The 23900-nt window shown below is 46.7% G+C and overlaps 69 non-coding genes across 69 annotated transcripts; all 69 read right to left on the bottom strand.

The window, feature by feature from the left end:
- Positions 1–133: 133 nt before the first annotated feature.
- Positions 134–206, bottom strand: Trnav-uac (transfer RNA valine (anticodon UAC)). Its single transcript has one exon. It is a non-coding gene; the product is annotated as a tRNA-Val (tRNA).
- Positions 207–448: 242 nt separating this feature from the next.
- Trnav-uac (transfer RNA valine (anticodon UAC)) lies at positions 449–521 on the bottom strand. Its single transcript has one exon. It is a non-coding gene; the product is annotated as a tRNA-Val (tRNA).
- Positions 522–763: 242 nt separating this feature from the next.
- Positions 764–836, bottom strand: Trnav-uac (transfer RNA valine (anticodon UAC)). Its single transcript has one exon. It is a non-coding gene; the product is annotated as a tRNA-Val (tRNA).
- Positions 837–1078: 242 nt separating this feature from the next.
- Trnav-uac (transfer RNA valine (anticodon UAC)) lies at positions 1079–1151 on the bottom strand. Its single transcript has one exon. It is a non-coding gene; the product is annotated as a tRNA-Val (tRNA).
- A 242-nt stretch (positions 1152–1393) lies between these two features.
- Positions 1394–1466, bottom strand: Trnav-uac (transfer RNA valine (anticodon UAC)). Its single transcript has one exon. It is a non-coding gene; the product is annotated as a tRNA-Val (tRNA).
- Positions 1467–1708: 242 nt separating this feature from the next.
- Positions 1709–1781, bottom strand: Trnav-uac (transfer RNA valine (anticodon UAC)). Its single transcript has one exon. It is a non-coding gene; the product is annotated as a tRNA-Val (tRNA).
- A 242-nt stretch (positions 1782–2023) lies between these two features.
- Positions 2024–2096, bottom strand: Trnav-uac (transfer RNA valine (anticodon UAC)). Its single transcript has one exon. It is a non-coding gene; the product is annotated as a tRNA-Val (tRNA).
- Positions 2097–2338: 242 nt separating this feature from the next.
- Positions 2339–2411, bottom strand: Trnav-uac (transfer RNA valine (anticodon UAC)). Its single transcript has one exon. It is a non-coding gene; the product is annotated as a tRNA-Val (tRNA).
- Positions 2412–2652: 241 nt separating this feature from the next.
- Positions 2653–2725, bottom strand: Trnav-uac (transfer RNA valine (anticodon UAC)). Its single transcript has one exon. It is a non-coding gene; the product is annotated as a tRNA-Val (tRNA).
- Positions 2726–2967: 242 nt separating this feature from the next.
- Trnav-uac (transfer RNA valine (anticodon UAC)) lies at positions 2968–3040 on the bottom strand. Its single transcript has one exon. It is a non-coding gene; the product is annotated as a tRNA-Val (tRNA).
- A 242-nt stretch (positions 3041–3282) lies between these two features.
- Positions 3283–3355, bottom strand: Trnav-uac (transfer RNA valine (anticodon UAC)). Its single transcript has one exon. It is a non-coding gene; the product is annotated as a tRNA-Val (tRNA).
- A 242-nt stretch (positions 3356–3597) lies between these two features.
- On the bottom strand, positions 3598–3670 carry Trnav-uac (transfer RNA valine (anticodon UAC)). Its single transcript has one exon. It is a non-coding gene; the product is annotated as a tRNA-Val (tRNA).
- Positions 3671–3913: 243 nt separating this feature from the next.
- Trnav-uac (transfer RNA valine (anticodon UAC)) lies at positions 3914–3986 on the bottom strand. Its single transcript has one exon. It is a non-coding gene; the product is annotated as a tRNA-Val (tRNA).
- Positions 3987–6049: 2063 nt separating this feature from the next.
- Positions 6050–6122, bottom strand: Trnav-uac (transfer RNA valine (anticodon UAC)). Its single transcript has one exon. It is a non-coding gene; the product is annotated as a tRNA-Val (tRNA).
- Positions 6123–6364: 242 nt separating this feature from the next.
- Positions 6365–6437, bottom strand: Trnav-uac (transfer RNA valine (anticodon UAC)). The gene has a single exon. It is a non-coding gene; the product is annotated as a tRNA-Val (tRNA).
- A 241-nt stretch (positions 6438–6678) lies between these two features.
- Positions 6679–6751, bottom strand: Trnav-uac (transfer RNA valine (anticodon UAC)). The gene has a single exon. It is a non-coding gene; the product is annotated as a tRNA-Val (tRNA).
- A 242-nt stretch (positions 6752–6993) lies between these two features.
- On the bottom strand, positions 6994–7066 carry Trnav-uac (transfer RNA valine (anticodon UAC)). Its single transcript has one exon. It is a non-coding gene; the product is annotated as a tRNA-Val (tRNA).
- Positions 7067–7308: 242 nt separating this feature from the next.
- Positions 7309–7381, bottom strand: Trnav-uac (transfer RNA valine (anticodon UAC)). Its single transcript has one exon. It is a non-coding gene; the product is annotated as a tRNA-Val (tRNA).
- A 242-nt stretch (positions 7382–7623) lies between these two features.
- On the bottom strand, positions 7624–7696 carry Trnav-uac (transfer RNA valine (anticodon UAC)). The gene has a single exon. It is a non-coding gene; the product is annotated as a tRNA-Val (tRNA).
- Positions 7697–7938: 242 nt separating this feature from the next.
- Trnav-uac (transfer RNA valine (anticodon UAC)) lies at positions 7939–8011 on the bottom strand. The gene has a single exon. It is a non-coding gene; the product is annotated as a tRNA-Val (tRNA).
- Positions 8012–8252: 241 nt separating this feature from the next.
- Trnav-uac (transfer RNA valine (anticodon UAC)) lies at positions 8253–8325 on the bottom strand. The gene has a single exon. It is a non-coding gene; the product is annotated as a tRNA-Val (tRNA).
- A 242-nt stretch (positions 8326–8567) lies between these two features.
- On the bottom strand, positions 8568–8640 carry Trnav-uac (transfer RNA valine (anticodon UAC)). Its single transcript has one exon. It is a non-coding gene; the product is annotated as a tRNA-Val (tRNA).
- Positions 8641–8882: 242 nt separating this feature from the next.
- On the bottom strand, positions 8883–8955 carry Trnav-uac (transfer RNA valine (anticodon UAC)). The gene has a single exon. It is a non-coding gene; the product is annotated as a tRNA-Val (tRNA).
- Positions 8956–9197: 242 nt separating this feature from the next.
- On the bottom strand, positions 9198–9270 carry Trnav-uac (transfer RNA valine (anticodon UAC)). The gene has a single exon. It is a non-coding gene; the product is annotated as a tRNA-Val (tRNA).
- Positions 9271–9512: 242 nt separating this feature from the next.
- Trnav-cac (transfer RNA valine (anticodon CAC)) lies at positions 9513–9585 on the bottom strand. Its single transcript has one exon. It is a non-coding gene; the product is annotated as a tRNA-Val (tRNA).
- Positions 9586–9827: 242 nt separating this feature from the next.
- Positions 9828–9900, bottom strand: Trnav-uac (transfer RNA valine (anticodon UAC)). Its single transcript has one exon. It is a non-coding gene; the product is annotated as a tRNA-Val (tRNA).
- A 241-nt stretch (positions 9901–10141) lies between these two features.
- On the bottom strand, positions 10142–10214 carry Trnav-uac (transfer RNA valine (anticodon UAC)). Its single transcript has one exon. It is a non-coding gene; the product is annotated as a tRNA-Val (tRNA).
- Positions 10215–10456: 242 nt separating this feature from the next.
- Positions 10457–10529, bottom strand: Trnav-uac (transfer RNA valine (anticodon UAC)). The gene has a single exon. It is a non-coding gene; the product is annotated as a tRNA-Val (tRNA).
- Positions 10530–10772: 243 nt separating this feature from the next.
- On the bottom strand, positions 10773–10845 carry Trnav-uac (transfer RNA valine (anticodon UAC)). The gene has a single exon. It is a non-coding gene; the product is annotated as a tRNA-Val (tRNA).
- Positions 10846–11086: 241 nt separating this feature from the next.
- On the bottom strand, positions 11087–11159 carry Trnav-uac (transfer RNA valine (anticodon UAC)). Its single transcript has one exon. It is a non-coding gene; the product is annotated as a tRNA-Val (tRNA).
- Positions 11160–11401: 242 nt separating this feature from the next.
- Positions 11402–11474, bottom strand: Trnav-uac (transfer RNA valine (anticodon UAC)). Its single transcript has one exon. It is a non-coding gene; the product is annotated as a tRNA-Val (tRNA).
- A 241-nt stretch (positions 11475–11715) lies between these two features.
- Positions 11716–11788, bottom strand: Trnav-uac (transfer RNA valine (anticodon UAC)). Its single transcript has one exon. It is a non-coding gene; the product is annotated as a tRNA-Val (tRNA).
- A 242-nt stretch (positions 11789–12030) lies between these two features.
- Trnav-uac (transfer RNA valine (anticodon UAC)) lies at positions 12031–12103 on the bottom strand. The gene has a single exon. It is a non-coding gene; the product is annotated as a tRNA-Val (tRNA).
- Positions 12104–12345: 242 nt separating this feature from the next.
- Trnav-uac (transfer RNA valine (anticodon UAC)) lies at positions 12346–12418 on the bottom strand. Its single transcript has one exon. It is a non-coding gene; the product is annotated as a tRNA-Val (tRNA).
- A 242-nt stretch (positions 12419–12660) lies between these two features.
- Positions 12661–12733, bottom strand: Trnav-uac (transfer RNA valine (anticodon UAC)). Its single transcript has one exon. It is a non-coding gene; the product is annotated as a tRNA-Val (tRNA).
- A 242-nt stretch (positions 12734–12975) lies between these two features.
- Positions 12976–13048, bottom strand: Trnav-uac (transfer RNA valine (anticodon UAC)). Its single transcript has one exon. It is a non-coding gene; the product is annotated as a tRNA-Val (tRNA).
- A 242-nt stretch (positions 13049–13290) lies between these two features.
- Trnav-uac (transfer RNA valine (anticodon UAC)) lies at positions 13291–13363 on the bottom strand. Its single transcript has one exon. It is a non-coding gene; the product is annotated as a tRNA-Val (tRNA).
- Positions 13364–13604: 241 nt separating this feature from the next.
- On the bottom strand, positions 13605–13677 carry Trnav-uac (transfer RNA valine (anticodon UAC)). The gene has a single exon. It is a non-coding gene; the product is annotated as a tRNA-Val (tRNA).
- A 242-nt stretch (positions 13678–13919) lies between these two features.
- On the bottom strand, positions 13920–13992 carry Trnav-uac (transfer RNA valine (anticodon UAC)). Its single transcript has one exon. It is a non-coding gene; the product is annotated as a tRNA-Val (tRNA).
- Positions 13993–14233: 241 nt separating this feature from the next.
- Positions 14234–14306, bottom strand: Trnav-uac (transfer RNA valine (anticodon UAC)). Its single transcript has one exon. It is a non-coding gene; the product is annotated as a tRNA-Val (tRNA).
- Positions 14307–14548: 242 nt separating this feature from the next.
- On the bottom strand, positions 14549–14621 carry Trnav-uac (transfer RNA valine (anticodon UAC)). Its single transcript has one exon. It is a non-coding gene; the product is annotated as a tRNA-Val (tRNA).
- Positions 14622–14863: 242 nt separating this feature from the next.
- Positions 14864–14936, bottom strand: Trnav-uac (transfer RNA valine (anticodon UAC)). The gene has a single exon. It is a non-coding gene; the product is annotated as a tRNA-Val (tRNA).
- A 242-nt stretch (positions 14937–15178) lies between these two features.
- On the bottom strand, positions 15179–15251 carry Trnav-uac (transfer RNA valine (anticodon UAC)). The gene has a single exon. It is a non-coding gene; the product is annotated as a tRNA-Val (tRNA).
- A 242-nt stretch (positions 15252–15493) lies between these two features.
- Trnav-uac (transfer RNA valine (anticodon UAC)) lies at positions 15494–15566 on the bottom strand. The gene has a single exon. It is a non-coding gene; the product is annotated as a tRNA-Val (tRNA).
- A 242-nt stretch (positions 15567–15808) lies between these two features.
- Trnav-uac (transfer RNA valine (anticodon UAC)) lies at positions 15809–15881 on the bottom strand. Its single transcript has one exon. It is a non-coding gene; the product is annotated as a tRNA-Val (tRNA).
- Positions 15882–16122: 241 nt separating this feature from the next.
- Trnav-uac (transfer RNA valine (anticodon UAC)) lies at positions 16123–16195 on the bottom strand. The gene has a single exon. It is a non-coding gene; the product is annotated as a tRNA-Val (tRNA).
- A 242-nt stretch (positions 16196–16437) lies between these two features.
- Trnai-uau (transfer RNA isoleucine (anticodon UAU)) lies at positions 16438–16510 on the bottom strand. Its single transcript has one exon. It is a non-coding gene; the product is annotated as a tRNA-Ile (tRNA).
- Positions 16511–16752: 242 nt separating this feature from the next.
- Positions 16753–16825, bottom strand: Trnav-uac (transfer RNA valine (anticodon UAC)). The gene has a single exon. It is a non-coding gene; the product is annotated as a tRNA-Val (tRNA).
- A 555-nt stretch (positions 16826–17380) lies between these two features.
- Positions 17381–17453, bottom strand: Trnav-uac (transfer RNA valine (anticodon UAC)). Its single transcript has one exon. It is a non-coding gene; the product is annotated as a tRNA-Val (tRNA).
- A 241-nt stretch (positions 17454–17694) lies between these two features.
- Positions 17695–17767, bottom strand: Trnav-uac (transfer RNA valine (anticodon UAC)). Its single transcript has one exon. It is a non-coding gene; the product is annotated as a tRNA-Val (tRNA).
- Positions 17768–18009: 242 nt separating this feature from the next.
- Positions 18010–18082, bottom strand: Trnav-uac (transfer RNA valine (anticodon UAC)). The gene has a single exon. It is a non-coding gene; the product is annotated as a tRNA-Val (tRNA).
- A 242-nt stretch (positions 18083–18324) lies between these two features.
- On the bottom strand, positions 18325–18397 carry Trnav-uac (transfer RNA valine (anticodon UAC)). The gene has a single exon. It is a non-coding gene; the product is annotated as a tRNA-Val (tRNA).
- Positions 18398–18638: 241 nt separating this feature from the next.
- On the bottom strand, positions 18639–18711 carry Trnav-uac (transfer RNA valine (anticodon UAC)). The gene has a single exon. It is a non-coding gene; the product is annotated as a tRNA-Val (tRNA).
- Positions 18712–18953: 242 nt separating this feature from the next.
- On the bottom strand, positions 18954–19026 carry Trnav-uac (transfer RNA valine (anticodon UAC)). The gene has a single exon. It is a non-coding gene; the product is annotated as a tRNA-Val (tRNA).
- A 242-nt stretch (positions 19027–19268) lies between these two features.
- On the bottom strand, positions 19269–19341 carry Trnav-uac (transfer RNA valine (anticodon UAC)). The gene has a single exon. It is a non-coding gene; the product is annotated as a tRNA-Val (tRNA).
- Positions 19342–19583: 242 nt separating this feature from the next.
- Positions 19584–19656, bottom strand: Trnav-uac (transfer RNA valine (anticodon UAC)). The gene has a single exon. It is a non-coding gene; the product is annotated as a tRNA-Val (tRNA).
- A 242-nt stretch (positions 19657–19898) lies between these two features.
- Trnav-uac (transfer RNA valine (anticodon UAC)) lies at positions 19899–19971 on the bottom strand. Its single transcript has one exon. It is a non-coding gene; the product is annotated as a tRNA-Val (tRNA).
- Positions 19972–20213: 242 nt separating this feature from the next.
- Positions 20214–20286, bottom strand: Trnav-uac (transfer RNA valine (anticodon UAC)). The gene has a single exon. It is a non-coding gene; the product is annotated as a tRNA-Val (tRNA).
- Positions 20287–20528: 242 nt separating this feature from the next.
- Trnav-uac (transfer RNA valine (anticodon UAC)) lies at positions 20529–20601 on the bottom strand. The gene has a single exon. It is a non-coding gene; the product is annotated as a tRNA-Val (tRNA).
- A 242-nt stretch (positions 20602–20843) lies between these two features.
- Positions 20844–20916, bottom strand: Trnav-uac (transfer RNA valine (anticodon UAC)). The gene has a single exon. It is a non-coding gene; the product is annotated as a tRNA-Val (tRNA).
- Positions 20917–21157: 241 nt separating this feature from the next.
- Positions 21158–21230, bottom strand: Trnav-uac (transfer RNA valine (anticodon UAC)). The gene has a single exon. It is a non-coding gene; the product is annotated as a tRNA-Val (tRNA).
- Positions 21231–21472: 242 nt separating this feature from the next.
- Positions 21473–21545, bottom strand: Trnav-uac (transfer RNA valine (anticodon UAC)). Its single transcript has one exon. It is a non-coding gene; the product is annotated as a tRNA-Val (tRNA).
- Positions 21546–21787: 242 nt separating this feature from the next.
- On the bottom strand, positions 21788–21860 carry Trnav-uac (transfer RNA valine (anticodon UAC)). The gene has a single exon. It is a non-coding gene; the product is annotated as a tRNA-Val (tRNA).
- Positions 21861–22102: 242 nt separating this feature from the next.
- Positions 22103–22175, bottom strand: Trnav-uac (transfer RNA valine (anticodon UAC)). Its single transcript has one exon. It is a non-coding gene; the product is annotated as a tRNA-Val (tRNA).
- A 242-nt stretch (positions 22176–22417) lies between these two features.
- On the bottom strand, positions 22418–22490 carry Trnav-uac (transfer RNA valine (anticodon UAC)). The gene has a single exon. It is a non-coding gene; the product is annotated as a tRNA-Val (tRNA).
- A 242-nt stretch (positions 22491–22732) lies between these two features.
- Positions 22733–22805, bottom strand: Trnav-uac (transfer RNA valine (anticodon UAC)). Its single transcript has one exon. It is a non-coding gene; the product is annotated as a tRNA-Val (tRNA).
- A 242-nt stretch (positions 22806–23047) lies between these two features.
- Positions 23048–23120, bottom strand: Trnav-uac (transfer RNA valine (anticodon UAC)). Its single transcript has one exon. It is a non-coding gene; the product is annotated as a tRNA-Val (tRNA).
- Positions 23121–23362: 242 nt separating this feature from the next.
- Trnav-uac (transfer RNA valine (anticodon UAC)) lies at positions 23363–23435 on the bottom strand. Its single transcript has one exon. It is a non-coding gene; the product is annotated as a tRNA-Val (tRNA).
- A 242-nt stretch (positions 23436–23677) lies between these two features.
- On the bottom strand, positions 23678–23750 carry Trnav-uac (transfer RNA valine (anticodon UAC)). Its single transcript has one exon. It is a non-coding gene; the product is annotated as a tRNA-Val (tRNA).
- Between the last annotated feature and the right edge of the window lie 150 nt (positions 23751–23900).

The raw sequence follows: 23900 nt of genomic DNA, 5'->3' as shown, positions 1-23900 counted from the left end.
GACTCTAGAAAAGAAAGAGAAATATTTTTTTCTGTTAGCATTTAGTGGCAATCTTCTGTCCACAGATTACGAATTAACTAGTCAGAAAGGCCTTCGTTAATATTTCAATAAACAGAAGAATACGGCAAAAGGCTGTTTCCGCCCGGGATCGAACCGGGGACCTTGCGCGTGTAAAGCGCACGTGATAACCACTACACCACGGAAACAAGGTTGAACGGATGCACGACCTGTCCGTAGTGGGCCGAGTGTCCTCGGCGCTCCCTGCTATGTTTCGTTCAGTTTTTTAACCAACGTGGAGCGTAAAGTTCTGCGGGGACACTAGAGAAGAAAGAGAAATATTTTTTTACTGTTAGCATTTAGCGGCAATCTTCTGTTCACAGATTACGAATTAACTAGTAAGAAAGGCCTTCGTTAATATTTCAATAAACAGAAAAATACGGCAAAAGGCTGTTTCCGCCCGGGATCGAACAGGGGACCTTGCGCGTGTAAAGCGCACGTGATAACCACTACACCACGGAAACAAGGTTGAACGGATGCACGACCTGTCCGTAGTGGGCCGAGTGTCCTCGGCGCTCCCTGCTATGTTTCGTTCAGTTTTTTAACCAACGTGGAGCGTAAAGTTCTGCGGGGACTCTAGAGAAGAAAGAGAAATATTTTTTTACCGTTAGCATTTAGCGGATATCTTCTGTTCACAGATTACGAATTAACTAGTAAGAAAGGCCTTCGTTAATATTTCAATAAACAGAAAAATACGGCAAAAGGCTGTTTCCGCCCGTGATCGAACCGGGGACCTTGCGCGTGTAAAGCGCACGTGATAACCACTACACCACGGAAACGAGGTTGAATGGATACACGACCTGTCCGTAGTGGGCCGAGTGTCCTCGGCGCTCCCTGCAATGTTTCGTTCAGTTTTTTAGCCAACGTGGAGCGTAAAGTCCTGCGGGGACTCTAGAGAAGAAAGAGAAATATTTTTTTACTGTTAGCAATTAGTGGCAATCTTCTGTCCACAGATTACGAATTAACTAGTAAGAAAGGCCTTCGTTAATATTTCAATAAACAGAAGAATACGGCAAAAGGCTGTTTCCACCCGGGATCGAACCGGGGCCCTTGCGCGTGTAAAGCGCACGTGATAACCACTACACCATGGAAACGAGGTTGAATGGATACACGACCTGTCCGTAGTGGGCCGAGTGTCCTAGGCGCTCCCTGCAATATTTCGTTCACTTTTTAACCAACGTGGAGCGTAAAGTCCCGCGGGGACTCTAGAGAAGAAAGAGAAATATTTTTTTACCGTTAAGCATTTAGCGGCAATCTTCTGTTCACAGATTACGAATTAACTAGTAAGAAAGGCCTTCGTTAATATTTCAATAAACAGAAAAATACGGCAAAAGGCTGTTTCCGACCGGGATCGAACCGGGGACCTTGCGCGTGTAAAGCGCACGTGATAACCACTACACCACGGAAACAAGGTTGAACGGATGCACGACCTGTCCGTAGTGGGCCGAGTGTCCTCGGCGCTCCCTGCAATGTTTCGTTCAGTTTTTTAACCAACGTGGAGCGTAAAGTCCTGCGGGGTCTCTGGAGAAGAAAGAGAAATATTTTTCTGCCGTTAGCATTTAGCGGCAATTTTCTGTTCACAGATTACGAATTAACTAGTAAGAAAGGCCTTCGTAAATATTTCAATAAACAGAAAAATACGGCAAAATGCTGTTTCCGCCCGGGATCGAACCGGGGACCTTGCGCGTGTAAAGCGCACGTGATAACCACTACACCACGGAAATGAGGTTGAATGGATACACGACCTGTCCGTATTGGGCCGACTGTCCTAGGCGCTCCCTGCAATGTTTCGTTCACTTTTTTAACCAACGTGGAGCGTAAAGTCCTGCGGGGACTCTAGAGAAGAAAGAGAAATATTTTTTTACCGTTAGCATTTAGCGGCAATCTTCTGTTCACAGATTACGAATTAACTAGTAAGAAAGGCCTTCGTTAATATTTCAATAAACAGAAAAATACGGCAAAAGGCTGTTTCCACCCGGGATCGAACCGGGGACCTTGCGCGTGTAAAGCGCACGTGATAACCACTACACCACGGAAACAAGGTTGAACGGATGCACGACCTGTCCGTAGTGGGCCGAGTGTCCTCGGCGCTCCCTGCAATGTTTCGTTCAGTTTTTTAACCAACGTGGAGCGTAAAGTCCTGCGGGGACTCTAGAGAAGAAAGAGAAATATTTTTTTACTGTTAGCATTTAGTGGCAATCTTCTGTCCACAGATTACGAATTAACTAGTAAGAAAGGCCTTCGTTAATATTTCAATAAACAGAAGAATACGGCAAAAGGCTGTTTCCGCCCGGGATCGAACCGGGGACCTTGCGCGTGTAAAGCGCACGTGATAACCACTACACCACGGAAACAAGGTTGAACGGATGCACGACCTGTCCGTATTTGCCGAGTGTCCTCGGCGCTCCCTGCAATGTTTCGTTCAGTTTTTTAACCAACGTGGAGCGTAAAGTCCTGCGGGGACTCTAGAGAAGAAAGAGAAATATTTTTTTACTGTTAGCAATTAGTGGCAATCTTCTGTCCACAGATTACGAATTAACTAGTAAGAAAGGCCTTCGTTAATATTTCAATAAACAGAAGAATACGGCAAAAGGCTGTTTCCACCCGGGATCGAACTGGGGCCCTTGCGCGTGTAAAGCGCACGTGATAACCACCACACCATGGAAACGAGGTTGAATGGATACACGACCTGTCCGTAGTGGGCCGAGTGTCCTAGGCGCTCCCTGCAATGTTTCGTTCACTTTTTTAACCAACGTGGAGCGTAAAGTCCTGCGGGGTCTCTGGAGAAGAAAGAGAAATATTTTTGTACCGTTAGCATTTAGCGGCAATCTTCTGTTCACAGATTAAGAATTAACTAGTAAGAATGACCTTCGTAAATATTTCAATAAACAGAAAAATACGGCAAAAGGCTGTTTCCGGCCGGGATCGAACCGGGGACCTTGCGCGTGTAAAGCGCACGTGATAACCACTACACCACGGAAACGATGTTGAATGGATACACGACCTGTCCGTAGTGGGCCGAGTGTCCTCGGCGCTCCCTGCAATGTTTCGTTCAGTTTTTTAACCAACGTGGAGCGTAAAGTCCTGCGGGGACTCTAGAGAAGAAAGAGAAATATTTTTTTACTGTTAGCATTTAGTGGCAATCTTCTGTCCACAGATTACGAATTAACTAGTAAGAAAGGCCTTCGTTAATATTTCAATAAACAGAAGAATACGGCAAAAGGCTGTTTCCGCCCGGGATCGAACCGGGGACCTTGCGCGTGTAAAGCGCACGTGATAACCACTACACCACGGAAACGAGGTTGAATGGATACACGACCTGTCCGTAGTGGGCCGAGTGTCCTAGGCGCTCCCTGCAATGTTTCGTTCACTTTTTGAACCAACGTGGAGCGTAAAGTCCTGCGGGGACTCTAGAGAAGAAAGAGAAATATTCTTTTACCGTTAGCATTTAGCGGCAATCTTCTGTTGACAGATTACGAATTAACTAGTAAGAAAGGCCTTCGTTAATATTTCAATAAACAGAAAAATACGGCAAAAGGCTGTTTCCGACCGGGATCGAACCGGGGACCTTGCGCGTGTAAAGCGCACGTGATAACCACTACACCACGGAAACAAGGTTGAACGGATGCACGACCTGTCCGTAGTGGGCCGAGTGTCCTAGGCGCTCCCTGCAATGTTTCGTTACCTTTTTTTAACCAACGTGGAGCGTAAAGTCCTGCGGGGACTCTAGAGAAGAAAGAGAAATATTTTTTTACTGTTAGCATTTAGTGGCAATCTTCTGTCCACAGATTACGAATTAACTAGTAAGAAAGGCCTTCGTTAGTATTTCAATAAACAGAAGAATACGGCAAAAGGCTGTTTCCGCCCGGGATCGAAACGGGGACCTTGCGCCTGTAAAGCGCACGTGATAACCACTACACCACGGAAACGAGGTTGAATGGATACACGACCTGTCCGTAGTGGGCCGAGTGTCCTAAGCGCTCCCTGCAATGTTTCGTTCACTTTTTAACCAACGTGGAGCGTAAAGTCCTGCGGGGACTCTAGAGAAGAAAGAGAAATATTTTTTTACCGTTAGCATTTAGTGGCAATCTTCTGTTCACAGATTACGAATTAACTAGTAAGAAAGGCCTTTATAAAATAAGAGGAGAGACCAAGGGCCGAGACGTCCCGGTGATGCGATGCTGGTTCTATTAACAAGATGGCGGATGGAGAAAAGACGAAGCAGCTGGAGCGAGAGCTGCTCACGAGAGATTTCGGGCACCGATGATGATGTTCTCATCGGTGCCGCGATGATGATTAGAAAGTTTCTACATCTTCCCCGGCCCCATTTTCCCCGCCCACAAAGAAGCCGTGGTCAGTCCGCGTCCAGTTGGTGCCTTCAGTTCGTTCGTTCTTTTCGGATACTCTGAGGCAATGGGTAGGCGAAGCTGCAGATCCGTCTTCGGAGCACATGCTGGTAGAGTCGGTGCAGACGACGCAACCATGTGGAAATTCGAAGCAGATCTTCGACGCCTCTGAACTCGGATGTGTATTCAACCCATTTATACATATCACGGCCTGAAAACACCTTCGTAGCTCCTTGAGGCTGCTTTCTGGATCTTTGCACTTTCGTGGTTGAAGAATCATTGTGTGATGCATTCCCTTTCTTAAAAGAGCGCTTGCCGCAAACTCTTCGGCTCTGTTGTAGGATGCGTGCAACGACAATCCTCTTGAGGTGTCCGTCATGATGGTCAGTACCCCGCTCTTCAGCGTCGACGATCGACTGTCTTTTGGTTGCCAAAACGTATCTCTCATTCTGCACTTTGAGTTCTCCAGGGGGTAGGTCCGTTATCTTAGTTTGGAAGCACTCCTGATACATGGCTTGCGGTGATGACAAGGGAGTCGAGGAGATGCCTGACTTGCTCATGCTAATGTCGGCGGTCTCTTGGAAGGCACACAATATCAAGGCTTCTTCTGTCCGAAGATCACGCGCAGCCAGCGAAGTTATCGCATTGTCACGCTGTTCTTGCGGTAGGAACTGTGGCACATGCAAAGTTTCTATCGCAGAGGCTTCTTGAAAATTCTTCACATGAAGTGGGTCATATAATCCTTCTGTCAGTGTGCAAAAGTCATTGAAGTCTGTAGAGGAATTTATTATCTCGTCGATCTGGCTCGGTTTTGCGGCGTCGTACCTTTTGCATTTCAATTTATAGTAGATACGGATCATGACATGAGTTATTTCATCTTGATATTCTACATCGGTGGCATATTCCTCATTCAGGGAGTCGCTGTGAATAAACGGTTCGATTTCTTCGTTCAACGTTCTCAATACAATTTCTGTTTTCCGTAGCTGTCGCATCAATTCCTTCAACCTGTCGGCAACACCACTCGTCATTACAGTCAACCGTAATGCGGATTCTGCGTTTCTGCGTACTTCACGAGCGTATAGCCGCACCTTTTCTCTTTTCGTCTTCAGTTCGTTAAGGCGCATCGTATTTTCAAGACTACTCTGGTCACACATCAAAGTTACTGCGTCTTGCATTGCGCGATCAGCGGCGGCATTCCCCTCACCGTTCAAGGAATCACCGCCCATCGAGGGGTTCGTCGGAGGTGAGGATCCGTCGTCGTCTCGTCCGCCCATCGCCTCGGTCACTTTCGCATACCACCACCGGTTCAGTCCATCACACAGGTCCGTCGTCGGTATCAAGGGGTCCTCCTCCTCGAAAAGGCCGAAGTTCGGAAGACTCCGAATCGCAAGAGGGCCTTCTTCCCGGGTTTATCGGCACCATATAAAATAAGAGGAGAGACCAAGGGCCAAGACGTCCCGGTGATGCGATGCTGGTTCTATTAACAAGATGGCGGATGGAGAAAAGACGAAGCAGCTCGAGCGAGAGCTGCTCACGAGAGATTTCGGGCACCGATGATGATGTTCTCATCGGTGCCGCGATGATGATTAGAAAGTTTCTACAGCCTTCGTTAATATTTCAATAAACAGAAAAATGCGGCAAAAGGCTGTTTCCGACCGGGATCGAACCGGGGACCTTGCGCGTGTAAAGCGCACGTGATAACCACTACACCACGGAGACAAGGTTGAACGGATGCACGACCTGTCCGTAGTGGGCCGAGTGTCCTCGGCGCTCCCTGCAATGTTTCGTTCAGTTTTTTAACCAACGTGGAGCGTAAAGTCCTGCGGGGTCTCTGGAGAAGAAAGAGAAATATTTTTCTACCGTTAGCATTTAGCGGCAATTTTCTGTTCACAGATTACGAATTAACTAGTAAGAAAGGCCTTCGTAAATATTTCAATAAACAGAAAAATACGGCAAAAGGCTGTTTCCGGCCGGGATCGAACCGGGGACCTAGCGCGTGTAAAGCGCACGTGATAACCACTACACCACGGAAACAAGGTTGAACGGATGCACGACCTGTCCGTAGTGGGCCGAGTGTCTTTGGCGCTCCCTGCAATGTTTCGTTCAGTTTTTTAACCAACGTGGAGCGTAAAGTCCTGCGGGGACTCTAGAAAAGAAAGAGAAATATTTTTTTCTGTTAGCATTTAGTGGCAATCTTCTGTCCACAGATTACGAATTAACTAGTAAGAAAGGCCTTCGTTAATATTTCAATAAACAGAAGAATACAGCAAAAGGCTGTTTCCGCCCGGGATCGAACCGGGGACCTTGCGCGTGTAAAGCGCACGTGATAACCACTACACCACGGAAACAAGGTTGAACGGATGCACGACCTGTCCGTAGTGGGCCGAGTGTCCTCGGCGCTCCCTGCTATGTTTCGTTCAGTTTTTTAACCAACGTGGAGCGTAAAGTTCTGCGGGGACACTAGAGAAGAAAGAGAAATATTTTTTTACTGTTAGCATTTAGCGGCAATCTTCTGTTCACAGATTACGAATTAACTAGTAAGAAAGGCCTTCGTTAATATTTCAATAAACAGAAAAATACGGCAAAAGGCTGTTTCCGCCCGGGATCGAACAGGGGACCTTGCGCGTGTAAAGCGCACGTGATAACCACTACACCACGGAAACGAGGTTGAATGGATACACGACCTGTCCGTAGTGGGCCGAGTGTCCTCGGCGCTCCCTGCAATGTTTCGTTCAGTTTTTTAACCAACGTGGAGCGTAAAGTCCTGCGGGGACTCTAGAGAAGAAAGAGAAATATTTTTTTACTGTTAGCATTTAGTGGCAATCTTCTGTCCACAGATTACGAATTAACTAGTAAGAAAGGCCTTCGTTAATATTTCAATAAACAGAAGAATACGGCAAAAGGCTGTTTCCGCCCGGGATCGAACCGGGGACCTTGCGCGTGTAAAGCGCACGTGATAACCACTACACCACGGAAACGAGGTTGAATGGATACACGACCTGTCCGTAGTGGGCCGAGTGTCCTAGGCGCTCCCTGCAATGTTTCGTTCACTTTTTGAACCAACGTGGAGCGTAAAGTCCTGCGGGGACTCTAGAGAAGAAAGAGAAATATTTTTTTACCGTTAGCATTTAGCGGCAATCTTCTGTTGACAGATTACGAATTAACTAGTAAGAAAGGCCTTCGTTAATATTTCAATAAACAGAAAAATACGGCAAAAGGCTGTTTCCGACCGGGATCGAACCGGGGACCTTGCGCGTGTAAAGCGCACGTGATAACCACTACACCACGGAAACAAGGTTGAACGGATGCACGACCTGTCCGTAGTGGGCCGAGTGTCCTAGGCGCTCCCTGCAATGTTTCGTTACCTTTTTTAACCAACGTGGAGCGTAAAGTCCTGCGGGGTCTCTGGAGAAGAAAGAGAAATATTTTTCTACCGTTAGCATTTAGCGGCAATTTTCTGTTCACAGATTACGAATTAACTAGTAAGAAAGGCCTTCGTAAATATTTCAATAAACAGAAAAATACGGCAAAAGGCTGTTTCCGGCCGGGATCGAACCGGGGACCTAGCGCGTGTAAAGCGCACGTGATAACCACTACACCACGGAAACAAGGTTGAACGGATGCACGACCTGTCCGTAGTGGGCCGAGTGTCTTTGGCGCTCCCTGCAATGTTTCGTTCAGTTTTTTAACCAACGTGGAGCGTAAAGTCCTGCGGGGACTCTAGAAAAGAAAGAGAAATATTTTTTTCTGTTAGCATTTAGTGGCAATCTTCTGTCCACAGATTACGAATTAACTAGTAAGAAAGGCCTTCGTTAATATTTCAATAAACAGAAGAATACAGCAAAAGGCTGTTTCCGCCCGGGATCGAACCGGGGACCTTGCGCGTGTAAAGCGCACGTGATAACCACTACACCACGGAAACAAGGTTGAACGGATGCACGACCTGTCCGTAGTGGGCCGAGTGTCCTCGGCGCTCCCTGCTATGTTTCGTTCAGTTTTTTAACCAACGTGGAGCGTAAAGTTCTGCGGGGACACTAGAGAAGAAAGAGAAATATTTTTTTACTGTTAGCATTTAGCGGCAATCTTCTGTTCACAGATTACGAATTAACTAGTAAGAAAGGCCTTCGTTAATATTTCAATAAACAGAAAAATACGGCAAAAGGCTGTTTCCGCCCGGGATCGAACAGGGGACCTTGCGCGTGTAAAGCGCACGTGATAACCACTACACCACGGAAACGAGGTTGAATGGATACACGACCTGTCCGTAGTGGGCCGAGTGTCCTCGGCGCTCCCTGCAATGTTTCGTTCAGTTTTTTAACCAACGTGGAGCGTAAAGTCCTGCGGGGACTCTAGAGAAGAAAGAGAAATATTTTTTTACTGTTAGCATTTAGTGGCAATCTTCTGTCCACAGATTACGAATTAACTAGTAAGAAAGGCCTTCGTTAATATTTCAATAAACAGAAGAATACGGCAAAAGGCTGTTTCCGCCCGGGATCGAACCGGGGACCTTGCGCGTGTAAAGCGCACGTGATAACCACTACACCACGGAAACGAGGTTGAATGGATACACGACCTGTCCGTAGTGGGCCGAGTGTCCTAGGCGCTCCCTGCAATGTTTCGTTCACTTTTTGAACCAACGTGGAGCGTAAAGTCCTGCGGGGACTCTAGAGAAGAAAGAGAAATATTTTTTTACCGTTAGCATTTAGCGGCAATCTTCTGTTGACAGATTACGAATTAACTAGTAAGAAAGGCCTTCGTTAATATTTCAATAAACAGAAAAATACGGCAAAAGGCTGTTTCCGACCGGGATCGAACCGGGGACCTTGCGCGTGTAAAGCGCACGTGATAACCACTACACCACGGAAACAAGGTTGAACGGATGCACGACCTGTCCGTAGTGGGCCGAGTGTCCTAGGCGCTCCCTGCAATGTTTCGTTACCTTTTTTAACCAACGTGGAGCGTAAAGTCCTGCGGGAACTCTAGAGAAGAAAGAGAAATATTTTTGTACCGTTAGCATTTAGCGGCAATCTTCTGTTCACAGATTACGAATTAACTAGTAAGAAAGGCCTTCGTTAATATTTCAATAAACAGAAATACACGGCAAAAGGCTGTTTCCGCCCGGGATCGAACCGGGGACCTTGCGCGTGTGAAGCGCACGTGATAACCACTACACCACGGAAACAAGGTTGAATGGATACACGACCTGTCCGTAGTGGGCTGAGTGTCCTCGGCGCTCCCTGCAATGTTTCGTTCAGTTTTTTAACCAACGTGGAGCGTAAAGTCCTGCGGGGACTCTAGAGAAGAAAGAGAAATATTTTTTTACTGTTAGCATTTAGTGGCAATCTTCTGTCCACAGATTACGAATTAACTAGTAAGAAAGGCCTTCGTTAGTATTTCAATAAACAGAAGAATACGGCAAAAGGCTGTTTCCGCCCGGGATCGAAACGGGGACCTTGCGCCTGTAAAGCGCACGTGATAACCACTACACCACGGAAACGAGGTTGAATGGATACACGACCTGTCCGTAGTGGGCCGAGTGTCCTAGGCGCTCCCTGCAATGTTTCGTTCACTTTTTAACCAACGTGGAGCGTAAAGTCCTGCGGGGACTCTAGAGAAGAAAGAGAAATATTTTTTTACTGTTAGCATTTAGTGGCAATCTTCTGTCCACAGATTACGAATTAACTAGTAAGAAAGGCCTTCGTTAATATTTCAATAAACAGAAGAATACGGCAAAAGGCTGTTTCCGCCCGGGATCGAACCGGGGACCTTGCGCGTGTAAAGCGCACGTGATAACCACTACACCACGGAAACGAGGTTGAATGGATACACGACCTGTCCGTAGTGGGCCGAGTGTCCTAGGCGCTCCCTGCAATGTTTCGTTCACTTTTTGAACCAACGTGGAGCGTAAAGTCCTGCGGGGACTCTAGAGAAGAAAGAGAAATATTTTTTTACCGTTAGCATTTAGCGGCAATCTTCTGTTGACAGATTACGAATTAACTAGTAAGAAAGGCCTTCGTTAATATTTCAATAAACAGAAAAATACGGCAAAAGGCTGTTTCCGACCGGGATCGAACCGGTGACCTTGCGCGTGTAAAGCGCACGTGATAACCACTACACCACGGAAACAAGGTTGAACGGATGCACGACCTGTCCGTAGTGGGCCGAGTGTCCTAGGCACTCCCTGCAATGTTTCGTTACCTTTTTTTAACCAACGTGGAGCGTAAAGTCCTGCGGGGACTCTAGAGAAGAAAGAGAAATATTTTTTTACTGTTAGCATTTAGTGGCAATCTTCTGTCCAGAGATTACGAATTAACTAGTAAGAAAGGCCTTCGTTAGTATTTCAATAAACAGAAGAATACGGCAAAAGGCTGTTTCCGCCCGGGATCGAAACGGGGACCTTGCGCCTGTAAAGCGCACGTGATAACCACTACACCACGGAAACGAGGTTGAATGGATACACGACCTGTCCGTAGTGGGCCGAGTGTCCTAAGCGCTCCCTGCAATGTTTCGTTCACTTTTTAACCAACGTGGAGCGTAAAGTCCTGCGGGGACTCTAGAGAAGAAAGAGAAATATTTTTTTACCGTTAGCATTTAGTGGCAATCTTCTGTTCACAGATTACGAATTAACTAGTAAGAAAGGCCTTCGTTAATATTTCAATAAACAGAAAAATACGGCAAAAGGCTGTTTCCGACCGGGATCGAACCGGGGACCTTGCGCGTGTAAAGCGCACGTGATAACCACTACACCACGGAGACAAGGTTGAACGGATGCACGACCTGTCCGTAGTGGGCCGAGTGTCCTCGGCGCTCCCTGCAATGTTTCGTTCAGTTTTTTAACCAACGTGGAGCGTAAAGTCCTGCGGGGTCTCTGGAGAAGAAAGAGAAATATTTTTCTACCGTTAGCATTTACGGGCAATTTTCTGTTCACAGATTACGAATTAACTAGTAAGAAAGGCCTTCGTAAATATTTCAATAAACAGAAAAATACGGCATAAGGCTGTTTCCGGCCGGGATCGAACCGGGGACCTAGCGCGTGTAAAGCGCACGTGATAACCACTACACCACGGAAACAAGGTTGAACGGATGCACGACCTGTCCGTAGTGGGCCGAGTGTCTTTGGCGCTCCCTGCAATGTTTCGTTCAGTTTTTTAACCAACGTGGAGCGTAAAGTCCTGCGGGGACTCTAGAAAAGAAAGAGAAATATTTTTTTCTGTTAGCATTTAGTGGCAATCTTCTGTCCACAGATTACGAATTAACTAGTAAGAAAGGCCTTCGTTAATATTTCAATAAACAGAAGAATACGGCAAAAGGCTGTTTCCGCCCGGGATCGAACCGGGGACCTTGCGCGTGTAAAGCGCACGTGATAACCACTACACCACGGAAACAAGGTTGAACGGATGCACGACCTGTCCGTAGTGGGCCGAGTGTCCTCGGCGCTCCCTGCTATGTTTCGTTCAGTTTTTTAACCAACGTGGAGCGTAAAGTTCTGCGGGGACACTAGAGAAGAAAGAGAAATATTTTTTTACTGTTAGCATTTAGCGGCAATCTTCTGTTCACAGATTACGAATTAACTAGTAAGAAAGGCCTTCGTTAATATTTCAATAAACAGAAAAATACGGCAAAAGGCTGTTTCCGCCCGGGATCGAACAGGGGACCTTGCGCGTGTAAAGCGCACGTGATAACCACTACACCACGGAAACGAGGTTGAATGGATACACGACCTGTCCGTAGTGGGCCGAGTGTCCTCGGCGCTCCCTGCAATGTTTCGTTCAGTTTTTCAACCAACGTGGAGCGTAAAGTCCTGCGGGGACTCTAGAGAAGAAAGAGAAATATTTTTTTACTGTTAGCATTTAGTGGCAATCTTCTGTCCACAGATTACGAATTAACTAGTAAGAAAGGCCTTCGTTAATATTTCAATAAACAGAAGAATACGGCAAAAGGCTGTTTCCGCCCGGGATCGAACCGGGGACCTTGCGCGTGTAAAGCGCACGTGATAACCACTACACCACGGAAACGAGGTTGAATGGATACACGACCTGTCCGTAGTGGGCCGAGTGTCCTAGGCGCTCCCTGCAATGTTTCGTTCACTTTTTGAACCAACGTGGAGCGTAAAGTCCTGCGGGGACTCTAGAGAAGAAAGAGAAATATTTTTTTACCGTTAGCATTTAGCGGCAATCTTCTGTTGACAGATTACGAATTAACTAGTAAGAAAGGCCTTCGTTAATATTTCAATAAACAGAAAAATACGGCAAAAGGCTGTTTCCGACCGGGATCGAACCGGGGACCTTGCGCGTGTAAAGCGCACGTGATAACCACTACACCACGGAAACAAGGTTGAACGGATGCACGACCTGTCCGTAGTGGGCCGAGTGTCCTAGGCGCTCCCTGCAATGTTTCGTTACCTTTTTTAACCAACGTGGAGCGTAAAGTCCTGCGGGAACTCTAGAGAAGAAAGAGAAATATTTTTTTACCGTTAGCATTTAGCGGCAATCTTCTGTTCACAGATTACGAATTAACTAGTAAGAAAGGCCTTCGTTAATATTTCAATAAACAGAAATACACGGCAAAAGGCTGTTTCCGCCCGGGATCGAACCGGGGACCTTGCGCGTGTAAAGCGCACGTGATAACCACTACACCACGGAAACAAGGTTGAATGGATACACGACCTGTCCGTAGTGGGCTGAGTGTCCTCGGCGCTCCCTGCAATGTTTCGTTCAGTTTTTTAACCAACGTGGAGCGTAAAGTCCTGCGGGGACTCTAGAGAAGAAAGAGAAATATTTTTTTACTGTTAGCATTTAGTGGCAATCTTCTGTCCACAGATTACGAATTAACTAGTAAGAAAGGCCTTCGTTAGTATTTCAATAAACAGAAGAATACGGCAAAAGGCTGTTTCCGCCCGGGATCGAAACGGGGACCTTGCGCCTGTAAAGCGCACGTGATAACCACTACACCACGGAAACGAGGTTGAATGGATACACGACCTGTCCGTAGTGGGCCGAGTGTCCTAAGCGCTCCCTGCAATGTTTCGTTCACTTTTTAACCAACGTGGAGCGTAAAGTCCTGCGGGGACTCTAGAGAAGAAAGAGAAATATTTTTTTACCGTTAGCATTTAGTGGCAATCTTCTGTTCACAGATTACGAATTAACTAGTAAGAAAGGCCTTCGTTAATATTTCAATAAACAGAAAAATACGGCAAAAGGCTGTTTCCGACCGGGATCGAACCGGGGACCTTGCGCGTGTAAAGCGCACGTGATAACCACTACACCACGGAGACAAGGTTGAACGGATGCACGACCTGTCCGTAGTGGGCCGAGTGTCCTCGGCGCTCCCTGCAATGTTTCGTTCAGTTTTTTAACCAACGTGGAGCGTAAAGTCCTGCGGGGTCTCTGGAGAAGAAAGAGAAATATTTTTCTACCGTTAGCATTTACGGGCAATTTTCTGTTCACAGATTACGAATTAACTAGTAAGAAAGGCCTTCGTAAATATTTCAATAAACAGAAAAATACGGCATAAGGCTGTTTCCGGCCGGGATCGAACCGGGGACCTAGCGCGTGTAAAGCGCACGTGATAACCACTACACCACGGAAACAAGGTTGAACGGATGCACGACCTGTCCGTAGTGGGCCGAGTGTCTTTGGCGCTCCCTGCAATGTTTCGTTCAGTTTTTTAACCAACGTGGAGCGTAAAGTCCTGCGGGGACTCTAGAAAAGAAAGAGAAATATTTTTTTCTGTTAGCATTTAGTGGCAATCTTCTGTCCACAGATTACGAATTAACTAGTAAGAAAGGCCTTCGTTAATATTTCAATAAACAGAAGAATACGGCAAAAGGCTGTTTCCGCCCGGGATCGAACCGGGGACCTTGCGCGTGTAAAGCGCACGTGATAACCACTACACCACGGAAAGAAGGTTGAACGGATGCACGACCTGTCCGTAGTGGGCCGAGTGTCCTCGGCGCTCCCTGCTATGTTTCGTTCAGTTTTTTAACCAACGTGGAGCGTAAAGTTCTGCGGGGACACTAGAGAAGAAAGAGAAATATTTTTTTACTGTTAGCATTTAGCGGCAATCTTCTGTTCACAGATTACGAATTAACTAGTAAGAAAGGCCTTCGTTAATATTTCAATAAACAGAAAAATACGGCAAAAGGCTGTTTCCGCCCGGGATCGAACAGGGGACCTTGCGCGTGTAAAGCGCACGTGATAACCACTACACCACGGAAACGAGGTTGAATGGATACACGACCTGTCCGTAGTGGGCCGAGTGTCCTCGGCGCTCCCTGCAATGTTTCGTTCAGTTTTTCAACCAACGTGGAGCGTAAAGTCCTGCGGGGACTCTAGAGAAGAAAGAGAAATATTTTTTTACTGTTAGCATTTAGTGGCAATCTTCTGTCCACAGATTACGAATTAACTAGTAAGAAAGGCCTTCGTTAATATTTCAATAAACAGAAGAATACGGCAAAAGGCTGTTTCCGCCCGGGATCGAACCGGGGACCTTGCGCGTGTAAAGCGCACGTGATAACCACTACACCACGGAAACGAGGTTGAATGGATACACGACCTGTCCGTAGTGGGCCGAGTGTCCTAGGCGCTCCCTGCAATGTTTCGTTCACTTTTTGAACCAACGTGGAGCGTAAAGTCCTGCGGGGACTCTAGAGAAGAAAGAGAAATATTTTTTTACCGTTAGCATTTAGCGGCAATCTTCTGTTGACAGATTACGAATTAACTAGTAAGAAAGGCCTTCGTTAATATTTCAATAAACAGAAAAATACGGCAAAAGGCTGTTTCCGACCGGGATCGAACCGGGGACCTTGCGCGTGTAAAGCGCACGTGATAACCACTACACCACGGAAACAAGGTTGAACGGATGCACGACCTGTCCGTAGTGGGCCGAGTGTCCTAGGCGCTCCCTGCAATGTTTCGTTACCTTTTTTAACCAACGTGGAGCGTAAAGTCCTGCGGGAACTCTAGAGAAGAAAGAGAAATATTTTTTTACCGTTAGCATTTAGCGGCAATCTTCTGTTCACAGATTACGAATTAACTAGTAAGAAAGGCCTTCGTTAATATTTCAATAAACAGAAATACACGGCAAAAGGCTGTTTCCGCCCGGGATCGAACCGGGGACCTTGCGCGTGTAAAGCGCACGTGATAACCACTACACCACGGAAACAAGGTTGAATGGATACACGACCTGTCCGTAGTGGGCTGAGTGTCCTCGGCGCTCCCTGCAATGTTTCGTTCAGTTTTTTAACCAACGTGGAGCGTAAAGTCCTGCGGGGACTCTAGAGAAGAAAGAGAAATATTTTTTTACTGTTAGCATTTAGTGGCAATCTTCTGTCCACAGATTACGAATTAACTAGTAAGAAAGGCCTTCGTTAGTATTTCAATAAACAGAAGAATACGGCAAAAGGCTGTTTCCGCCCGGGATCGAAACGGGGACCTTGCGCCTGTAAAGCGCACGTGATAACCACTACACCACGGAAACGAGGTTGAATGGATACACGACCTGTCCGTAGTGGGCCGAGTGTCCTAGGCGCTCCCTGCAATGTTTCGTTCACTTTTTAACCAACGTGGAGCGTAAAGTCCTGCGGGGACTCTAGAGAAGAAAGAGAAATATTTTTTTACCGTTAGCATTTAGTGGCAATCTTCTGTTCACAGATTACGAATTAACTAGTAAGAAAGGCCTTCGTTAATATTTCAATAAACAGAAAAATACGGCAAAAGGCTGTTTCCGACCGGGATCGAACCGGGGACCTTGCGCGTGTAAAGCGCAGGTGATAACCACTACACCACGGAAACAAGGTTGAACGGATGCACGACCTGTCCGTAGTGGGCCGAGTGTCCTCGGCGCTCCCTGCAATGTTTCGTTCAGTTTTTTAACCAACGTGGAGCGTAAAGTCCTGCGGGGTCTCTGGAGAAGAAAGAGAAATATTTTTCTACCGTTAGCATTTAGCGGCAATCTTCTGTTCACAGATTTCGAATTAACTAGTATAAAATGCCTTCGTTAATATTTCCATGAAGAGAAAAATACAGCAAAAGGTTGCTTCCGCCCGGGATCGAACCGGGGACCTTGCGCGTATAAAGCGCACGTGAAAACCACTACACCACGGTAACGAGGTTGAACGCATACACGACCTGTCCGTAGTGGGCCGATTGTCCTCGGCGCTCCCTGCAATGTTTCGTTCAGTTTTTTAACCAACGTGGGGCGTAAAGTCCTGCGGGGTCTCTGGAGAAGAAAGAGAAATATTTTTTTACCGTTAGCATTTAGCGGCGATCTTCTGTTCACAGATTACGAATTACCTAGTAACAAAGGCCTTCGTTAATATTTCAATAAACAGAAAAATACGGCAAAAGGCTGTTTCCGCCCGGGATCGAACCGGGGACCTTGCGCGTGTAAAGCGCACGTGATAACCACTACACAACGGAAACGAGGTTGAATGGATAAACGACCTGTTCGTAGTGGGCCGAGTGTCCTCGGCGCTCCCTGCAATGTTTCGTTCAGTTTTTTAACCAACGTGGGGCGTAAAGTCCTGCGGGGTCTCTGGAGAAGAAAGAGAAATATTTTTTTACCGTTAGCATTTAGCGGCGATCTTCTGTTCACAGATTACGAATTAACTAGTAAGAAAGGCCTTCGTTAATATTTCAATAAACAGAAAAATACGGCAAAAGGCTGTTTCCGCCCGGGATCGAAACGGGGACCTTGGCGTGTAAAGCGCACGTGATAACCACTACACCACGGAAACGAGGTTGAATAGATACACGACCGGTCCGTAGTGGGCTGAGTGTCCTAGGCGCTCCCTGCAATGTTTCGTTCAGTTTTTTAACCAACGTGGAGCGTAAAGTCCTGCGGGGACTCTAGAGAAGAAAGAGAAATATTTTTTTACCGTTAGCATTTAGCGGCAATCTTCTGTTCACAGATTACGATTAACTAGTAAGAAAGGCCTTCGTTAATATTTCAAAACACAGAAAAATACGGCAAAAGGCTGTTTCCGCCCGGGATCGAACCGGGGACCTTGCGCGTGTAAAGCGCACGTGATAACCACTACACCACGGAAACGAGGTTGAATGGATACACGACCTGTCCGTAGTGGGCCGAGAGTCCTCGGCGCTCCCTGCAATGTTTCGTTCAGTTTTTTAACCAACGTGGAGCGTAAAGTCCTGCGGGGACTCTAGAGAAGAAAGAGAAATATTTTTTTACCGTTAGCATTTAGCGGCAATCTTCTGTTCACAGATTACGAATTACTAGTAAGAAACACCTTCGTTAATATTTCAATAAACAGAAAAATACGGCAAAAGGTTGTTTCCGCCCGGGATCGAACCGGGGACCTTGCAGGTGTAAAGCGCACGTGATAACCACTTCACCACGGAAACGAGGTTGAATGGATACACGACCTGTCTGTAGTGGGCCGAGTGTTCTCGGCGCTCCCTGCAATGTTTCGTTCAGTTTTTTTACCAACGTGGAGCGTAAAGTCCTGCGGGGACTCTAGAGAAGAAAGAGAAATATTTTTTTACCGTTAGCATTTAGTGGCAATCTTCTGTCCACAGATTACGAATTAACTAGTAAGAAAGGCCTTCGTTAATATTTCAATAAACTGAAGAATACGGCAAAAGGCTGTTTCCGTCCGGGATCGAACCGGGGACCTTGCGCGTGTAAAGCGGACGTGATAACCACTACACCACGGAAACAAGGTTGAACGGATGCACGACCTGTCCGTAGTGGGCCGAGTGTCCTCGGCGCTCCCTGCAATGTTTCGTTCAGTTTTTTAACCAACGTGGAGCGTAAAGTCCTGCGGGGACTCTAGAGAAGAAAGAGAAATATTTTTTTACTGTTAGCATTTAGTGGCAATCTTCTGTCCACAGATTACGAATTAACTAGTAAGAAAGGCCTTCGTTAATATTTCAATAAACAGAAGAATACGGCAAAAGGCTGTTTCCGCCCGGGATCGAACCGGGGACCTTGCGCGTGTAAAGCGCACGTGATAACCACTACACCACGGAAACAAGGTTGAACGGATGCACGACCTGTCCGTATTTGCCGAGTGTCCTCGGCGCTCCCTGCAATGTTTCGTTCAGTTTTTTAACCAACGTGGAGCGTAAAGTCCTGCGGGGACTCTAGAGAAGAAAGAGAAATATTTTTTTACTGTTAGCAATTAGTGGCAATCTTCTGTCCACAGATTACGAATTAACTAGTAAGAAAGGCCTTCGTTAATATTTCAATAAACAGAAAAATACGGCAAAAGGCTGTTTCCGCCCGGGATTGAACCGGGGACCTTGCGCGTGTAAAGCGCACGTGATAACCACTACACCACGGAAACAAGCTTGAACGGATGCACGACCTGTCCGTAGTGGGCCGATTGTCCTCGGCGCTCCCTGCAATGTTTCGTTCAGTTTTTTAACCAACGTGGAGCGTAAAGTTCTGCGGGGACTCTAGAGAACAAAGAGAAATATTTTTTTACCGTTAGCCTTTAGCTGCGATCTTCTGTTCACAGATTACGAATTAACTAGTAAGAAAGGCCTTCGTTAATATTTCAATAAACAGAAAAATACGGCAAAAGGCTGTTTCCGCCCGGGATCGAACCGGGGACCTTGCGCGTGTAAAGCGCACGTGATAACCACTACACCACGGAAACGAGGTTGAATGGATACACGACCTGTCCGTAGTGGGCCGAGTGTCCTCGGCGCTCCCTGCAATGTTTCGTTCAGTTTTTTAACCAACGTGGAGCGTAAAGTCCTGCGGGGTCTCTGGAGAAGAAAGAGAAATATTTTTCTATCGTTAGCATTTAGCGGCAATTTTCTGTTCACAGATTACGAATTAACTAGTAAGAAAGGCCTTCGTAAATATTTCAATAAACAGAAAAATACGGCAAAAGGCTGTTTCCGGCCGGGATCGAACCGGGGACCTTGCGCGTGTAAAGCGCACGTGATAACCACTACACCACGGTAACGAGGTTGAATGGATACACGACCTGTCCGTAGTGGGCCGAGTGTCCTAGGCGCTCCCTGCAATGTTTCGTTCACTTTTTGAACCAACGTGGAGCGTAAAGTCCTGCGGGGACTCTAGAGAAGAAAGAGAAATATTTTTTTACCGTTAGCATTTAGCGGCAATCTTCTGTTGACAGATTACGAATTAACTAGTAAGAAAGGCCTTCGTTAATATTTCAATAAACAGAAAAATACGGCAAAAGGCTGTTTCCGACCGGGATCGAATCGGGGACCTTGCGCGTGTAAAGCGCACGTGATAACCACTACACCACGGAAACAAGGTTGAACGGATGCACGACCTGTCCGTAGTGGGCCGAGTGTCCTCGGCGCTCCCTGCAATGTTTCGTTCAGTTTTTTAACCAACGTGGAGCGTAAAGTCCTGCGGGGTCTCTGGAGAAGAAAGAGAAATATTTTTCTACCGTTAGCATTTAGCGGCAATCTTCTGTTCACAGATTACGAATTAACTAGTAAGAAAGGCCTTCGTAAATATTTCAATAAACAGAAAAATACGGCAAAAGGCTGTTTCCGGCCGGGATCGAACCGGGGACCTTGCGCGTGTAAAGCGCACGTGATAACCACTACACCACGGAAACAAGGTTTAACGGATGCACGACCTGTCCGTAGTGGGCCGAGTGTCCTCGGCGCTCCCTGCAATGTTTCGTTCAGTTTTTTAACCAACGTGGAGCGTAAAGTCCTGCGGGGACTCTAGAGAAGAAAGAGAAATATTTTTTTACTGTTAGCATTTAGCGGCAATCTTCTGTCCACAGATTACGAATTAACTAGTAAGAAAGGCCTTCGTTAATATTTCAATAAACAGAAGAATACGGCAAAAGGCTGTTTCCGCCCGGGATCGAACCGGGGACCTTGCGCGTGTAAAGCGCACGTGATAACCACTACACCACGGAAACAAGGTTGAACGGATGCACGACCTGTCCGTAGTGGGCAGAGTGTCCTAGGCGCTCCCTGCAATGTTTCGTTCACTTTTTTAACCAACGTGGAGCGTAAAGTCCTGCGGGGACTCTAGAGAAGAAAGAGAAATATTTTTTTACCGTTAGCATGTAGCGGCAATCTTCTGTTCACAGATTACGAATTAACTAGTAAGAAAGGCCTTCGTTAATATTTCAATAAACAGAAATACACGGCAAAAGGCTGTTTCCGCCCAGGATCGAACCGGGGACCTTGCGCGTGTAAAGCGCACGTGATAACCACTACACCTTGGAAACGAGGTTGAATGGATACACGACCTGTCCGTAGTGGGCTGAGTGTCCTCGGCGCTCCCTGCAATGTTTCGTTCAGTTTTTTAACCAACGTGGAGCGTAAAGTCCTGCGGGGACTCTAGAGAAGAAAGAGAAATATTTTTTTACTGTTAGCATTTAGTGGCAATCTTCTGTCCACAGATTACGAATTAACTAGTCAGAAAAGCCTTCGTTAGTATTTCAATAAACAGAAGAATACGGCAAAAGGCTGTTTCCGCCCGGGATCGAACCGGGGACCTTGCGCCTGTAAAGCGCACGTGATAACCACTACACCACGGAAACGAGGTTGAATGGATACACGACCTGTCCGTAGTGGGCCGAGTTTCCTATTCGCTCCCTGCAATGTTTTGTTCACTTTTTAACCAACGTGGAGCGTAAAGTCCCGCGGGGACTCTAGAGAAGAAAGAGAAATATTTTTTTACCGTTAGCATTTAGCGGCAATCTTCTGTTCACAGATTACGAATTAACTAGTAAGAAAGGCCTTCGTTAATATTTCAATAAACAGAAAAATACGGCAAAAGGCTGTTTCCGACCGGGATCGAACCGGGGACCTTGCGCGTGTAAAGCGCACGTGATAACCACTACACCACGGAAACAAGGTTGAACGGATGCACGACCTGTCCGTAGTGGGCCGAGTGTCCTCGGCGCTCCCTGCAATGTTTCGTTCAGTTTTTTAACCAACGTGGAGCGTAAAGTCCTGCGGGGTCTCTGGAGAAGAAAGAGAAATATTTTTCTACCGTTAGCATTTAGCGGCAATTTTCTGTTCACAGATTACGAATTAACTAGTAAGAAAGGCCTTCGTAAATATTTCAATAAACAGAAAAATACGGCAAAAGGCTGTTTCCGCCCGGGATCGAACCGGGGACCTTGCGCGTGTAAAGCGCACGTGATAACCACTACACCACGGAAACGAGGTTGAATGGATACACGACCTGTCCGTATTGGGCCGAGTGTCCTAGGCGCTCCCTGCAATGTTTCGTTCACTTTTTTAACCAACGTGGAGCGTAAAGTCCTGCGGGGACTCTAGAGAAGAAAGAGAAATATTTTTTTACCGTTAGCATTTAGCGGCAATCTTCTGTTCACAGATTACGAATTAACTAGTAAGAAAGGCCTTCGTTAATATTTCAATAAACAGAAAAATACGGCAAAAGGCTGTTTCCACCCGGGATCGAACCGGGGACCTTGCGCGTGTAAAGCGCACGTGATGACCACTACACCACGGAAACAAGGTTGAACGGATGCACGACCTGTCCGTAGTGGGCCGAGTGTCCTCGGCGCTCCCTGCAATGTTTCGTTCAGTTTTTTAACCAACGTGGAGCGTAAAGTCCTGCGGGGAATCTAGAGAAGAAAGAGAAATATTTTTTTACTGTTAGCAATTAGTGGCAATCTTCTGTCCACAGATTACGAATTAACTAGTAAGAAAGGCCTTCGTTAATATTTCAATAAACAGAAAAATACGGCAAAAGGCTGTTTCCGCCCGGGATTGAACCGGGGACCTTGCGCGTGTAAAGCGCACGTGATAACCACTACACCACGGAAACAAGCTTGAACGGATGCACGACCTGTCCGTAGTGGGCCGATTGTCCTCGGCGCTCCCTGCAATGTTTCGTTCAGTTTTTTAACCAACGTGGAGCGTAAAGTTCTGCGGGGACTCTAGAGAACAAAGAGAAATATTTTTTTACCGTTAGCCTTTAGCTGCGATCTTCTGTTCACAGATTACGAATTAACTAGTAAGAAAGGCCTTCGTTAATATTTCAATAAACAGAAAAATACGGCAAAAGGCTGTTTCCGCCCGGGATCGAACCGGGGACCTTGCGCGTGTAAAGCGCACGTGATAACCACTACACCACGGAAACGAGGTTGAATGGATACACGACCTGTCCGTAGTGGGCCGAGTGTCCTCGGCGCTCCCTGCAATGTTTCGTTCAGTTTTTTAACCAACGTGGAGCGTAAAGTCCTGCGGGGTCTCTGGAGAAGAAAGAGAAATATTTTTCTATCGTTAGCATTTAGCGGCAATTTTCTGTTCACAGATTACGAATTAACTAGTAAGAAAGGCCTTCGTAAATATTTCAATAAACAGAAAAATACGGCAAAAGGCTGTTTCCGGCCGGGATCGAACCGGGGACCTTGCGCGTGTAAAGCGCACGTGATAACCACTACACCACGGTAACGAGGTTGAATGGATACACGACCTGTCCGTAGTGGGCCGAGTGTCCTAGGCGCTCCCTGCAATGTTTCGTTCACTTTTTGAACCAACGTGGAGCGTAAAGTCCTGCGGGGACTCTAGAGAAGAAAGAGAAATATTTTTTTACCGTTAGCATTTAGCGGCAATCTTCTGTTGACAGATTACGAATTAACTAGTAAGAAAGGCCTTCGTTAATATTTCAATAAACAGAAAAATACGGCAAAAGGCTGTTTCCGACCGGGATCGAATCGGGGACCTTGCGCGTGTAAAGCGCACGTGATAACCACTACACCACGGAAACAAGGTTGAACGGATGCACGACCTGTCCGTAGTGGGCCGAGTGTCCTCGGCGCTCCCTGCAATGTTTCGTTCAGTTTTTTAACCAACGTGGAGCGTAAAGTCCTGCGGGGTCTCTGGAGAAGAAAGAGAAATATTTTTCTACCGTTAGCATTTAGCGGCAATCTTCTGTTCACAGATTACGAATTAACTAGTAAGAAAGGCCTTCGTAAATATTTCAATAAACAGAAAAATACGGCAAAAGGCTGTTTCCGGCCGGGATCGAACCGGGGACCTTGCGCGTGTAAAGCGCACGTGATAACCACTACACCACGGAAACAAGGTTTAACGGATGCACGACCTGTCCGTAGTGGGCCGAGTGTCCTCGGCGCTCCCTGCAATGTTTCGTTCAGTTTTTTAACCAACGTGGAGCGTAAAGTCCTGCGGGGACTCTAGAGAAGAAAGAGAAATATTTTTTTACTGTTAGCATTTTGCGGCAATCTTCTGTCCACAGATTACGAATTAACTAGTAAGAAAGGCCTTCGTTAATATTTCAATAAACAGAAGAATACGGCAAAAGGCTGTTTCCGCCCGGGATCGAACCGGGGACCTTGCGCGTGTAAAGCGCACGTGATAACCACTACACCACGGAAACAAGGTTGAACGGATGCACGACCTGTCCGTAGTGGGCAGAGTGTCCTAGGCGCTCCCTGCAATGTTTCGTTCACTTTTTTAACCAACGTGGAGCGTAAAGTCCTGCGGGGACTCTAGAGAAGAAAGAGAAATATTTTTTTACCGTTAGCAT

The sequence above is a fragment of the Haemaphysalis longicornis genome, unplaced genomic scaffold (assembly GCF_048455015.1).
Source record: "Haemaphysalis longicornis isolate Haplotype H1 unplaced genomic scaffold, Haemaphysalis longicornis Haplotype H1 scaffold_9, whole genome shotgun sequence".
NCBI lineage: Eukaryota > Metazoa > Arthropoda > Arachnida > Ixodida > Ixodidae > Haemaphysalis > Haemaphysalis longicornis.
The sequence above is the reverse complement of the archived record's forward strand: the minus strand, read 5'-3'. Positions and strand labels throughout refer to the sequence as shown.